The following is a 15,462-nucleotide window of genomic DNA, read 5'->3' as shown; positions in this document are numbered from 1 at the left end:
AACTCCCCTGCCATCTTCCCCACTTCACAGCAATTCTTCACAGAACAATTCTTCTAGTTGTTCAGACCAAAAACCTAGAAATCATCCTTAACTCCTGTTTTTTCTCATATCCCTTACCCAATCCTTTATAAATCCTGTTGGCTCTACCTTCAAAATATATCCAAAATCCAATCACTTATTACTACCTCCACTGGTTCTACTCTGGTCAGCCCAAGCCGCCATCACCTTTTATTTGGATATTGCAACAATGTCCTAACTGGTCCCCCATGCCTCCACCCCTTCCTAGCCCTACCCCTACCCTACTCTATCTTCAACCCAGTAGTCAGAGAGATCTTTTTAGCACATAGCCATATATGTCACTTTGCACAAAAGCCTCCATGGTTCCTGGTCTCAGAGTAAAAGCCAAAAGCCAAAATTCTTACTCTGGCTGTCATTAGCTCTAAAACCTCATCTTCTGCCTCGCTCCCCCTCACCCATTCTGCTGTAAGCACCACGCCTTCCTTGCTGATTGTGGAACACCCTAAGCATATTCACCTGTAGGTTTCTTCACATGTGTGCATGGCTCACTCTCTCACTCCCATCAGGACTCTGCTCAATGGCCACATGATCAGGTCTTCCCTGACCATGTTCTTTATTTTATTTATTTTATTTATTTATTTTATTTATTTTATTTATTTATTTTTTAATGATTTAGAACATTTAATCAAATCTGACCATGTTCTTTAAATAGCAACCTCCTCTCCAACCACAGAACATTCCATCCCTCTTACTCTATTTTTTATCATAGCCTACTGACACATATTTTTACTTACTTATCATGTACCCCCCTTCACTAGAATATAAACTCCATTAGGGAAGGAACTTTTTTTTTTCATCATCTGCTGCATCCCAGTGCTTAAAATTCTGCCTAACACAAACACTGTTGGTTAGTTGGTGGAATGAATAAATGAATGGCAGGAAATGTAATGATAGAGATTTGTACTTAGAAGCCCAGTTTGGGGAATAGGGATATCCAAGAGTTACAGTAAGGTTTTTGTGGAGGAGCTAACAGCTAACCTGCCTTAATAAGTGAGGAGGCACTGATGAGGTGAAAAGAGTGGGAGAAAAAGGCACTCCAAGCAGGGAAGCCTGCGTGAGGCACACAAATAAGAAAACATCACATGGCAGGAAGGAGGTTTAGGAGGGGATTATAAGGAGTTCAGTGATACTGAACATATAGAAAGGGACAGGGAGTGTCAGGAGATGAATCTGGAGAGGCAGGCAGAGGTTCTGGCCACAGAAAGATAAATGGGCCATGCTTAGGAGCTTGGATTTATCCTAAAGACAATGAGGAGTCAATGAAGGGTTTGAAGGGCTTTAAGCAGGAAAGTCACATGGTCTTTGACATTTGTCAAAATAACATTGGTTGCCTTTGTTACCTTTCCACTCCACCACTATTCCTTATTTTCCCACATTTGAAACTGACAAATAAAAATAAAAATGAAAATATTTCCAAGTTCTGGTTTCCAGGTTTCTGGTCTGGCATGGAAGGAGCTTAAAAGTCACCATTCTAACTTGGCAGGTAAAAAGGCAAACAGATGGAAAAATCAACAACTCTTCTTAGCTCTGTCAGAGAAGTGAGGTCACAGGGCAAAACTACTGCTCCCAAAATTGGAGAGACTGGCAGAGAATCACAACTTCTCAGAGCAGAAACCCACCAAGAGAAATCCATGGGAAGCAGTGCCAGAATAGGAAAACTAAACCTAAGTTAACGAACTGATGGAGGCTCAGGGTGGACAAGTCTGAGAGTTAAAAACTCCAGAGGGACAGAGTCATAATTTTGTGAGTTTTAACTCCAGGAGCTCTACTGGGTACTCAAGTGAATACTGGGGGAAAATTCCCTTCTGCTTCTGGCAGGAGGAAGGAGAAAGTAACCATTTTAAAATATGACAGAGGATTCTGTTCTTCTCAACAAGGCCTAGTATCAGAAGAAACTATTTTACCAGAGTCTAACCTAACTGGAGGAAAGGAAATACCCAACGTCAGCCCACTCTAGCCATCCTGTACCACTTAAGGAGGTGGGGAGGGGGAGACTGAAAAGTATCAGTGAAGTTCACAGTCCAGGGGCACAGACTTACCAAAAGACTGAGACCTAATGATAGGTCTATAAAACACACTTCCTCCCTTCACATCTTACCACCCCATCACTATAGTTATACTTACCACAGTTCCTTTTACCCAGTACTTTATGTCTCCCTTTCAAGAAAAAACTACCAGGCATACTAAAAGGCAAAAAACACACTTCAAAGAGACTGAACAAGCATCAGAACCACAGTCAGATATGTCAGGAATTATCAGACAAGGAATTAAAAAAAAAAGATTAATAAAGGATTTAAAGGAAAAAGTAGACAACATGCAAAAACAGATGGCAATGTAAGCAGAGAGATGGAAATTCTAAGAAAGAATGAAAAAGAAAAGCTAGAGGTTAAAAACACTGTAACAGAAATAAAGAATGCCTTTGATGCACTTACTAGTAGACTAGATATGGTTGAGTAAAGAATCTCTGACCTTGAGGATATAACAATAAGAAACTTCCAAAACTGAAAAGCAAAGTGAAAAAGGTCTGAAAAAAACAGAACCAATATCCAAGAACTGTGAGACAACCACAAGAGGTAAAACATATGTGCAATGGGAATATCTGAAGGAGAAGAGAAAAAGAAACAGAAGCAATATTTGAAGCAATAAAGACTAAGAATTTCCCCAAATTAATGTTAGACACCAAACCACAGGTCTAAGAAGCTCAGAACCCCAAGCAGGATAAATGCTCTTAATAACTATACTTAAGCACATCATATTCAAACTATAGAAAAATCAAAGTTTAAAAAACAAATCTTGAAAAAAGCCAGAGGAAAAAGGACCTTTCCTTCAGAGAAGCAGATAGGAATTACATCTAATTTCTCCTCAAACAACCATGCAGGCAAGAGAAGAGTGGAGTGAAATATTTAAAATGTTGAGAGAAGAAAACAAACTACCAACCTAGAATTCTACCCTGAAATTTTTTCCTTTAACAGTGAATGTAAAATACTTTCCAGACCAGCAAGGTTGAGGGACTTGCCTGCCAGTAGACCTGCCTTCCAGGTAATGTTAAAGAAGTTATTCAGAGAGAAGGAAATGATAAAGTACAGAAATATGGATCTACATAAACTAATGAATAGCACTGAAGAATGAATAGGTGAAGGTAAAACAAAAATTGACATAGATAGCAGTTTTATTTTTTATTCTTAACTGACATAGATAGCAGTTTTATTTTTTATTCTTAACTGACATAGATAGCAGTTTGTTCAAAATAATGACAGCAACAATGTATTTGATTATGCATGCTTATGTTTATACAGGTAACCCTTGAACAACACAGGTTTGAGCTGTGAAGATCCACTTACATGTGGATTTTTTCAACACTAAATACTACAGTACCACGTAATCTGCAGTTGGTTGAATCCACAGATACAGAGGGCTCACTACAAAGTTATATGCAGATTTTTCCCTGTGCCAGAGGTCAGTGTCCCTAACTCCTGCATTGTTCAAGGGTCAATTCTATATGCTTATGTATAAATGAAATGAATGACAGCAATAATACAAGGGAGAGAAGGGAAAGATTAAGATTATGTTATTATTATTATAAGGTACTTATAATACATGTGAAGTGGTACAGTGTCATTTGAAAGTGGATTTAGATTAGTTGTAAATCTATTGCAAACTATAGGACACCACTAAAATAAGTTTTAAAAAGAAGTATAACTGATATGGTAAAAAGAGGTGAAAATGGAATCACGTCAAATGCTCAATTAAAACTACAAAAGAATGAAAAAGTATGTTAGACAAAAGTAGGAACAAAGAACAAGGGCAACATACAGACAACATTAACAAATATGGTAGATCAATGCTCTAAATATACTAATTAAAAGACAGATTGTCAGAGTGGATCAAAAAACAAGACCCACTCTGATGCTGTCTACAAGAAACTCACTTAAAGTTGCATATAGATTAAAAATAAATGCATGGAGAATGATATACCATGTTAACAGTAATCAAAAGAAAGCAGGGGAGCTATATTAATTTCAGACAGAGCAAACTTCAAGTAAGGAAAGATATTAGGGATAAAGGGGAGTTACTTAATGAAAAAGGGGTCAATACTCTAACAAGACATAATAATCCTTATTGTGTAGGCAACTAACAAAAGAGCATCAAAACATGTAAGGTAAGCTGAAAGAAATACAAAGAGAAATAGGTGCATCACTATTATAGTTGGAGACTTTAAACACCTCTCTATCAGAAATGGATAGAGCCTGAAGGCAGAAAATCAGTAAGGACATCGGTGAACTTAATGGCACCATCAAGCAATTGACTATAGACTACTTCATCTACAGCATATTACATATTCTTCTTAATATCACATGGAACATTCAACAAGATAGACCACATTCTGGGCCATAAGTTACCTTTCACAAATTGAAAAGAATAGAAACCATACACTCTGTTCTCAGACCACGATGGAATTAAACTAGAAATCAATGACAAAAAGATAGCTGGAAAAATCTCCAAATACTTGGAGATTAAACAACACACTTCTAAATAACACATAAGAAGAAATCTTAAGACAAATTCAAAAATATTCTAAACTAAATGAAAATGTAAATACAACTTATCAAAATTTATAGGATGCAGCAAAAGCAGTGCTTAGAGGGAAACTTATAGCACTGAATGCATACATTAGAGAAGAAGAAAGATCTAAAACCAATAATTTAAGCCTCCACTTTGGGATACTAAAACAAGAAGAACAAAGTAAATCCAAAGTAAGCAGGAGAAAAAGAAAATAGTGGACAAATAAATGAAACTGAGAAAAGGAAATCAAGAGAAAAAAAAAACAAACCTAAAAGCTGGCTCTTTGAAAAGATCAATAAAACAATAAGCCTCTACCAGGCTAACTAAGAAAAAAGAGAGAACACAGATTCCTAATATCAGAAATGAAAGAAGGGACATCAGTACAGATCCCATGCACAATAAAAGGATAAAAAAGGAATAATATAATAATATGCCCACAAATTTGATAACTTTAATGAAATGGATCAATTACTTGAAAGACACAATCTGCCAAGACTCACACAAGGAGAACTAGACATCTGAATAGGCCTAATCTATCAAAGATACTGAGTCAATAATTAATAACTTTCCAACACTTGAAGCAGCAGGCCCAGATAGGTTCACTGGTAAATTCTGCGAAACAGTTTAGGAAGAAATTATATCAAATATCCACAATCTCTTCCAGAAAATAGAAACAGAGGGAATACCTCCTAACTCATTCTATGAGCCTAGCATTACACTAACAGCAAAACCAGACAAAGACATTATAAGAAAAACAAAGACCAAAATCTTCAACAAAATATTAGGAAATCAAATTCAACAATAATAAAAATAATTTAACACCATGACCAAGTGGGATTTATCCCAGGTATTCAAGGCTGGTTCAACCTTTGAAAATCAGTAAATGTAATCCATTATAACAACAGGTTAAAAAAGAAAAATCGCATGTTCATATCAATAGATGCAGAAAAAGCATTTGAAAACATCCACAAAATTCATGATAAAAACTCTCAGCTAACTAGGAATAGAGGGGAACCTCCTCAACCTGATAAAGAACAGCTACAAAAACCAACAGCTAAGATTAGAGTCGAAGCTTTCTGCCTAAGATCAGGAACAAGGCAGGGATGTCTCATTTCACCACTGCTTTTCAGTATCATTCTGGAATTCCCAGCTAAAAGGTATACAGACTGGGAAGGAAGGTGCGAAACAGTCTTTGTTCACAGATGATATGACTGTGATGAGGTATGTAGAAAATCCAAAAGAACTGACAAAAAATTTAATAATAATAATAACAAGCAATAGCAGCAAGGCTGCAGGATACAAGGTAAATATAAAAAACTTAATCACTCTCCTGTCTATCAGCAATGAACATGTCAAATTTGAAATGAAAACATCACCATTTAATTGGCACCCCCAAAAAAGAAATTAAAAATGTGAAAATACTTGAGGATAAGTCTAACAAAATACATACAAGATGTATATGAGAAAAACTACAAAACTCTAATGAAAGATATCAAAGAAAAAATAAGTAAATGGAGGGATATTCCATGTTCATGGATAGGAAGACTCTGTAGTGTCAAAATTTCAGTTCTTCCCAAATTGATCTATAAGTTCAACACAATCCTAATCAAAATCCCAGCAAGTTATTTTGTGAATACTGACAAACTGATTCTAAAGTTTATATGGAGAGGCAAAAGATCCAGAATAGCCAACTCAATATCAGGGTAGAGGAACGAAGTAGGAAGACTGACACTACTCAATACTCAACTTCAATACTTACCTACAAAGCTACAGTAACCAAAACCGTGTGGTACTGGTGAAAGAATAGATAAATAGACCCACAAAAGTACAGTCAACTGATCTCTGATAATGGAGCAAAGACAGTATTTTCAACAAATGGTGCTGGAACAACTGAACATCCACATGTAGAAAAATGAATCTAGACGCAGACCTCATAGCCTTCACAAATTTAGCTCAAATTGGATCACAGACTTAAATGTAAAAACACAACACTATAAAACCTCTAGAAAATACAAAGAAGAAAACCTAGGTGACCTTGGATACAGCAATGACTTTTTAGATACACCTCCAAAGGCATGATCCCTGAAAGAAATAATGGATAAGCTGGACTTCATTAAACTTAAAGAACTTCTGCTCTATGAATGTTAATGTCAAGAGACTGAGAAGACAAGTCATAGACTGGGAGAAAATATTTGCAAGAGACATATCTGTTAAATGACTATTATCTAAAACATACAAGGAATTCTTGAAACTCAACAATAAGAAAACAACCTGATTAAAAAATGGACCAAAGACCTTAACAGACATCCCACCAAGGAAGAGATGCAGATAGCAAGTAAGCATACAAAAAGATGTTCAACGTCATATGTCATATGGGAATTACAAATAAAACCTATTAGAAATGACAAAACCCAAATCACTAACAACACCAAATGCAGGTGAGGATGTATAGCAACAGGAACTGCTATTCATTGCTGGTGAGAATGCAAAATGGTACAGCACTTTGTAAGACAGATTAGGAGTTTATTATAAAACTAAGCCTATCCTTATCATATGATCCTGCAATTGTGCTCCTTGATATTTACCTAAAAAAACTGAAAACTTACGTCCACACAAAAACCTGCACGCAGATGTTTACAGCAGCTCTATTCGTAATTGCCAAACTGTCTTTCACCAGATAAATGGATAAACAAACTGTGGTACATCCAGACAATAGAATATTATTTAGTGCAAAAAGAAATGAGCTATCAAGCAATGGGAAGACATGGAGGACACTTAAGTGCATATTATTAAGTGAAAGAATCCAATATAAAAAGTCTCTATATTATATGAATATAACCATATGACATTCTGGAAAAGGCAAAACGATGGAGATAGTCAAAAGATCAGTGGTTGCCAGTGGTTGGGAGTAAGGAGGGATGAATAGGTTTAACACGGAGGATCTTTAGGGCAGTGAAATTATTGTGTATAAAACTACAATGGTGAATTCATGTATCATATACATGTCAAGTTCCAGAGAACGTATGAAACCAAAAGTGTACCTTAATGAAAACTATGGATTTTGGGTGACAATTACGTATCCATGTAGGTTCACTGATTGTAACAAATGTATCACTGTGTTGTGGGACAGTGGGTGAGGTTGTGTGGGGACAGGATTATAATGGGAACTCTGCACTTTACTCTCAATTTTGCAGTGAACCTAAAACTGCTCTAAAGAATAAAGTGCATCTATTAAGAAATTTTTCCTTTTAGGAATGTAAATTTTCAGTACTAATCACCCCAAACCCTATCTATACTATGGTATAGATTGTAGAACATTCATGAATTCATATAATTTTTTTAAAGCTTACTCAAAGAGTAGCTTTGAGAACATCTAACCTTACTGTTTCACTACAGCTTGTTTTAATATCTGTGTTATAAAAATGCATACTTTTTAAAGATAAACTGTGGCCTAGGAGCTAACTGACTTGTTGCTGAAATAGTAGTAGCAACAGGAGCAGGATTGGAATATCTCCCAGTTCTTGTGGAAAACAGAAAAAAAAGTTCTGTAAGATTTAAAACAGACAAAAGTACGAGCTATCTTTAGAAAAAAAAGGAGGTAAGTCTGAAAATTTGTAAATTAACTTATTTTAATATCTGAGAAAAAAATCAGAACAAGAATTCAATTTGCAAATAACACAAAACGACTAAACAGACACTGATGTGGTTTTTCTAAAGAACAAATGATATCAGGAGAATATGATTTTCTTCCTAAGACAAGACATAGGCTCTATGGATTACAGTAAATCAAAAGACTTACCTGGACATAAATCTTTTCAAACAATCCTATTAATAAGGAACACATTATTGGGATTATATTTTTAGGACAAACTAAAACTTACTTAAAATGTCGCTTTGGGGTCATTTCTGGTCAGTCTTTCATCAGATTAAAAAATACGAAGAGCCACCAATGATGCAGAGGGAGGTACTTTGAGCATTAACTACAGGATTGTGGTCAGAGCTATTTCACATTTTTGTTGACAACTAAATTAGATAAGAAAATAATAGAATAACTGTAACAGAATAAGCAACTGAGCAAGGTTAAAAAAAAACTGAACAAAATTATGTGGTTTACCAATATATAGATACTAAAACCATGGTTATAAACTTGAGCAATAAAAGGAGAATGGGGATAGTTAAGGCAGAATAAATTCAAAGGTTACTTAATGAATGTAAGCTGGTAAAGTTGAAAGTTGAAATTTTACTGAGATTAATAGGAATACTAATTAAAGGAAAGACTTTTGGCAAAATGGCACACTGAGCTGATGTAAATGGACCTTTTCCTCCCACTTCACACACAGAAACACTGGATAAAATGTAACAAAAATGCTTTAAAAATATATATTCAAGCTAGGGCTTCCCTGGTGGCACAGTGGTTAAGAAGAATCCGCCTGCCAATGCGAGGGACATGGGTTCGAGCCCTGGTCTGAGAAGATCCCACATGCTGCGGAGCAACTAAGCCCGTGCGCCACAACTACTAAGCCTGTGCTCTAGAGCCCGCGAGCCACAACTACTGAAGCCCACACGCCTAGAGCCCGTGCTCTGCAATGAGAGAAGCCACCGCAATGAGAAGCCTGAGCACCACAACGAAGAGTCACTCGCCACAACTAGAGAAAGCCTGCAGGCAGCAACAAAGACCTAACGCAGCCAAAAATAAATAAAATAAATTAAAAAAATATCTATATATATATATAGTCAAGCAAGAAAAAAAAAAAAGGAAATTCCCAGGTACCTGAAATGGAAGTGACATCAAAATCAAAGCTGAAACAGTAAAGTGGGAGTTGAGACCATGATGGCCCAAAGGGGTTTCAAACTCTAATACAGGCCCTAGGCTTGGAGGAGAAAGCATTAATGCTCACATGGAGACTGGAAATATAGCTTCAGGCAGGTAGAAGGTGGGGGAGTTGGAACTGAGACCCTTGCACAAAGCACAGAGCCTCAAACAACTATCCCTCCTTTATATGCAGTCTGAAAAATCTCTGCTCACTGGCTCAGGGAAACAGAATAAAAGTTGCTAATTATCTGGGCCTTGAGTAGAAGAAATGGCACCCACAAGAAATCTAAAATGTAGGCCTATGACATACAGAGGTGAAGGATCCAAATTTATATATTATATCGTATAAGAATCTTGGGCTGAGAAATTAACATAAAAATTGGTCTTTGACATGCAGGAGAAAAAAAACAGAATACTTTCAAAACCCAAGGCACAGAGACTCTCACAGGAAAAAAGAAAAACATAGAGAGAAATGAGCTCACTATTACAAACCATATGAGGAAGACCTGAATGTGAAAGGTAAATTTATAAAAGTTAACAGTAGAAAATGTCAGAGGGTATCTTTGAAGCAGGTGTTGGGAAACTTCTTAAACATTGCCCCAAAAGCTTAAAAAAAGAAAAGATGAATATGATTATACTGATATTAAAGGTTTCTGTCAAAGAACTCTATAGTCTATAGATATGATTAATAGACAATGGACAAATGGTAGAACCAGGAGATATTTATACAGTTTAAAGACAAGGAGTTAATATCTAGAATACATAAGAAATTCCTGGAAACCTTAGGGAAAAAAAATCCAATGGGGAGAAAAATGGGCAAATGACGTAACATGGCAATTCAGAAAAGGAGTTCACTTAACTGGCTAACAAGTAAGAGTAGTTGTTACAATAGCAGTAAAAGCAGCTAACATTTATTATATATTCAGGAAGTGCTTATTATATTCAGGAATATGCTTTACATATATTAATTCATTTCATTCTCTTAACAACCTGATGATGCAGATGCTGTTATCATTCCCTTTTACTGATGGGGAGACTAAGGCCCAGAGAGGTTAAGTAATTTCTCTAAGGTCTTACAGTAACATGTGGTAGAACATAAATTTGAATCTAGAGTAAAACTGGTGGTATATAAATTCATATAGCTATTCTGGAAAAACACTCTGGTAATATTTAGTGAAATTTTCTGTGCATATATGCCTTGTGGCCCAAGAATCATATTTCTGAGTACATTTCCCAGAAAAGTTCTCACATAGGTTCATAAGGACACATGGCCAGAAAGATCACTGGGCCATTGTTTTCTGTAGCAGGGAAATGAGAGGTCATTTAGATGTCAGTCACAAAAAGAATTTAAGTAAATATGCAAAATGTATCCTATGGAATATAGTGCATTAGAAAGAAGCAACAACTGACTATTCAGACAGAAACAGATCTTAAATACCCAATTGAATGAAACAATAACAACCAGAATGAGATCTAGAGCATAATTCCACTTATGTAAGTTAAAAACACAAAAACAAAACAATGAATAACAGTAAGGTAAAGTTACATTGTAGCAAAAGACATTTTATCAAATACATTAGAGTAAGTGCTATAAAGGGGAGGGAAATAGGAGTAGCGGTAGGAGGTGAAGGAGGAAAAAAAATCAAACGAGAAGGGCCTTGCCAAGATAGATGCTAGAGTGTCTCAGATGAGGAGGATTCCTGTGCCACCCCCAAAAGGCAAACAGTAAAAACAAAAAGTCACATGAGGAAATGAATCACCACAACGGAAAGACATTAGATGCAAGAAAGAGTACAAATAGCATCTCCAAGAATTGAAAACCCTAAAAATTATAGAATACTATGAAAAAATGCTACAAATTAATTGTTTCATTTTAATAAACAGGCAAAATGAAGGGAAGCCATAATGGAAGAAAAAGATAATATGAAAAAAGAATAGGCAGATGTGAAAAAGAACCAAAAGAACTTCTAGGAATAAAAGTTAAGTCACTGAAATTCATCTATCAATGAATTAAACAGATTAGATACAGCTAAAGAGAAAATGAGTAATTAGGAAAAGAAGTCTGAGAAAATTACTCAGAAGGTAGCAGAGAGGTAAAAAACAAAACAAAACAAAAAAACCCCAAAAACAGAAATATGAAAGAGAGGTTAAAGGATATGGAAAACAGAATATGAAGGTTTCACATGCATCTGAATAGGTGTTCCGGATAGAGATAATGAAGAACATGTGGCAGAAGCAATTTGAAGATATAATATCTGAGAATGTTCTAGGACTAAAGTCAGACATGAGTCTTCAGAATAAAAACTTTGAAGTATCAACAACACTGAGAAAAAGAAATTGTAAGCAAACCAAAAGAAAAGATTATTACTTAATCAAAGAAGACGGTTTGACTGGTACAAACTTCTCATTAATAACAATAGGTATAAGAAAATGGAGTAACAGTTTTCAAATATTAAGGAAAATAACAATCAACCATGTATCTATATACAAGTTGAAACAAAATCACCTTCAAACAAAGATAAGAGGCTCAGAGACTGTCACTGAAAGAATTACTATAAGAAGCAAACTGAACCAGAAAGAAAGGATAGAATGTAAGAAAAAATAGCAAGTAGCAAGCAAAGAAACTGCTAAACGTATCCACTAGAAAAGTTAAAATCAGAAAAACTGATAATACCAAATGTTGATGAGGATGCAGAATGACTAGAACTTGCATACATTACTGCGGAAAGTGCAAAATGGTACAACTACTTTGAAGAACTGTGTGGAGGTTTCTTATAATAAAAGATTAACCATTGATACAAGCAACAACATGGATAAACCCTAAAACAGTATGTTAGGTCAAAGAAGCCGGGCACAAAAGAGTACATATATATGATTAAATCTACAGGAAAGAGACATACAGAAAAAACTAATCTACAGTGATAGCGATCAAATACTGTAGTGGTTGTGGAGGTTGTGGGGTGGTGTGGGGGAAGGGAATTAAACAGGAGGAGACACAAGGAAACCTTCTCGGGGAATGGAAATGTTCTGTACCTTATTTTGGATGGTGGTTGAAAAGTAGATATTTGTCAAAACTCTTCAAATAGAATTCATTGAACTGTATGTTAATTATATCTTAATAAAAAAGAAATTAAGAAATGTGTTTTAAAATGCACTGGCTATTTTAAAATGGATATGGGAAGGGGAGGTTAAAAACAAAGTAGAATAATGACAACCATAGTAGCTACCACTTATTTAATGCTTACTATGTGCCAGGGACTGTTCTAAATGCTTTGCATCTATTAACTCATTTAATCTTTTCAACAACCCTGTGAAGTAGGTACTCTTATCATCCCCATTTTACATATAAGAAAATGTGGCACAGAGACGTTATACAACTTACCTAAGGTCACACAACTAGTGTGTGGCAGACCTGGGCTCCAAACTCAGGCAGTCTGGCTCTGAGGTCTATATTCTTAAAAATCCACTGCCTCTCTGAAATTAAAAATCAACAAGAACATGGAAGATGAGAGAAAGAGCACTAGAGTTAGGATGTTCTAAGAGTCAAGGGGATGACAAAAATAATGATTAACTTTAGCTTTTAGCCTAAGAAAAGTATGTATGTTAACAGGTAAGGATACAAGGGAACAGAAACTGAACAAATATTTGCAAACAAGAAGTATAAAAGGGAATTAAGAAAATGTGATTAATACAATAGCAAGTGGAAAAGGGGAAAAAGAAAGGCAAAGAAGGTAAAGGCAAAGGTAAATAGAAAAAAACTTAAGACGGTAGAAATAAATAAGTCCAAATGTATTAGTAATCACAATAAAGAAGCAGATTAAACGTTCCTGTTAAATGGCAGAGATTCTCTGATTGGATTCTTAAAAAAACAGCCATATGCTACTTATAAGAGAATTAATGTGTAGGTGTGTTTACACTTAAAACAGTGCCCAGCACGTAGTAAATACTATATGTGTTAGCTGTATTATTATTACCAAGAAAGACTGAATTTTCCTCATTAAATAGTTTTGAAACTAGCCATCTGACATGACAGCTGAAGTACCTACCTGTAAATAAACAGTTAAACTATATAATCTTTGTAGACCACTTTCAGGTACAGAATACTGTTATTAAATAAATCTAATATATAATCATGAGGGATACATTAGTGACTTGGGGGCTACTGAAATGTACTATAGAGGCTAAACTACACTTTGTTGATCGCACAACTAAAATGTAAAAGCCTCTAACATATATTTTACTATTTCCCCCTAACTCCCTTTGCAAGGAAGTTAAATGGAGGGGAGAGAATATAGCGCTAAATATAATGGCACGAAAGCATGCTTTTCAGAGCTAAGAAACTATAGTGGAACACAGCATGTTGGAATCTTTAAGTCCTGTAGATTCCTGTATAGAGGCAACCTAAATTATGTTATTAAGCACTTAACTGAAATCACTAGGCTTGGGAAAATTGTCAAAGGTCCCAAGGGAAGAACATTTAAGCAACAAAAGAGCACCAGAAGGATGCATGTTCCTCAAAGCAACAATATTAAAGCTTCAAGACTATACTGATATAGAATAAAGATACTTAGAAAAAACTTAATTGGCTGAACCTAGTGCTGCATAATGACCCAAAACACAAATGGGAATTCAACACAAAGTGGAAACTAGGCCAGCTTTCTAAAAGAAGCACAAAGATTTTATTTATTTATTTAAATTTTTATTTTGTCTACTTCCAAAAAGAATCTGAAAGTTTGAGGATTCTTTAAGCTACAAACAAACAACAGTTACACACAGGGGGGGAAAAAACCCCAAAAAACCAGGAAAAGCACAAGTGAGAACTTAAGTCAGAGCTGGTAAGAAACATGGAATCCCTTTGATGAACAAGAAGGAAAGTAACACTAAAGACTTACAGTCTCTTATATACATCAGTTAATTAAATAAAGTAGATGTTCTGAAATCCACAACTGCTGGCAATGTCCTCAGCAAGACACTCAAATAAAAGACTTTGCTGCCACTGATGAAGGGTAAGAGACTCTTTTCTGGGCCTCAGGAACTGGACCTGCCATTCCCCAATTTACTGTACTTATTTCCCCATAAGTCTTCAGCCAGCAATACACATATGTCAACTAACAACTATTTATGGGTCAATTGCCTACCAATTACTCAGCCCACTGCTAGGTGCTGTGTGGGAGCCAAGTGAAATATAAAACAAGGTCCTTGTTCACAGAGAGCCTGTAATAAAGTTGATTCAACTTATTTCAACTGGAATGACTGAAAACAGAAGTCTTAAAAGGACTCAAGAGACAAGAAGAGGGAAAGGAAGACGAGAGAAAGGAAAAAAACAGATTGATCCCAGTGAGTGGAAAGGAAAAGGGTAGGACTGGAGTTGGTAAATGCAAGTTAGGTACAATTTCAACAGGTAAGAGGGAGAGTGCTCTGGAATCATGTATGTGCACAGGCAGTTAGCACTGGACCCATTGGAAAGGCACTGGAAAGCCCTCCAGTAAGTTGTTGCCATCATTATTATGGACACTGGGCTGGCTAGGGTGGGTCTCCAAAGATACCCACTTAAGAGGAAATGTGGAACACTAGGCTGCCTAGGTCAGGGAGGCCAGAAAATGAGCAGAGGAACTTAACCTGCTTTGAGGGAGGAGTTTCTGAAATATAGCACAATTAAAGCAGAGCTATTCCAGTGACAGATGGCATGGTCTAATACGGAAAAGTGCCTAGCAATGGGAAGGAAGAACAAGCAACCTATATATATTGTCTAATAATAAATAAAGCTCCGTAGGAGCAGAAGTTGGACACACATCTGCCTAGATTTCTATAGCCCAATACCCAAGAAAGAAAAGCCATCCTAATACTTGATCAAGGGCCCTCCATTCCAGTTCTCCTAACAATTCTGCACTCTCCTTTGGGCACATCTATCTCATAGTCTGAGACATCTCTCATATGGCCTGGCTCAATGCAACCTTATCTGCTTAAAGTTTGTTTTGTTTTTACTGTTGCTATTGATAATCCCTATC

At 35.9% G+C, this 15,462-nt stretch overlaps 1 protein-coding gene across 5 annotated transcripts in view; it reads right to left on the bottom strand.

Moving 5' to 3' along the window:
• ZBTB40 (zinc finger and BTB domain containing 40) overlaps nucleotides 1-15,462 on the bottom strand; it is a 79,101-nt gene that overhangs the window by 46,270 nt on the left and 17,369 nt on the right. For 2 of the 5 annotated variants that reach the window (XM_067723349.1, XM_067723388.1), the window contains exon 2: nucleotides 12,837-12,928. The exons of 1 other annotated variant lie outside the window; for it this stretch is intronic. The gene's annotated coding sequence lies outside the window, so the exon portion shown is untranslated. Of the gene's footprint in view, nucleotides 1-8,522; nucleotides 8,665-12,836; nucleotides 12,929-15,462 lie in introns of all 5 variants that reach the window. 2 more of the 5 variants (XM_067723360.1, XM_067723380.1) reach the window with 2 other exon arrangements.

The sequence above is a fragment of the Pseudorca crassidens genome, chromosome 2, assembly GCF_039906515.1.
Source record: "Pseudorca crassidens isolate mPseCra1 chromosome 2, mPseCra1.hap1, whole genome shotgun sequence".
NCBI classification, from domain to species: domain Eukaryota; kingdom Metazoa; phylum Chordata; class Mammalia; order Artiodactyla; family Delphinidae; genus Pseudorca; species Pseudorca crassidens.
Note: the sequence above shows the minus strand (reverse complement) of the source record. Positions and strands in the feature narration are given on the sequence as shown.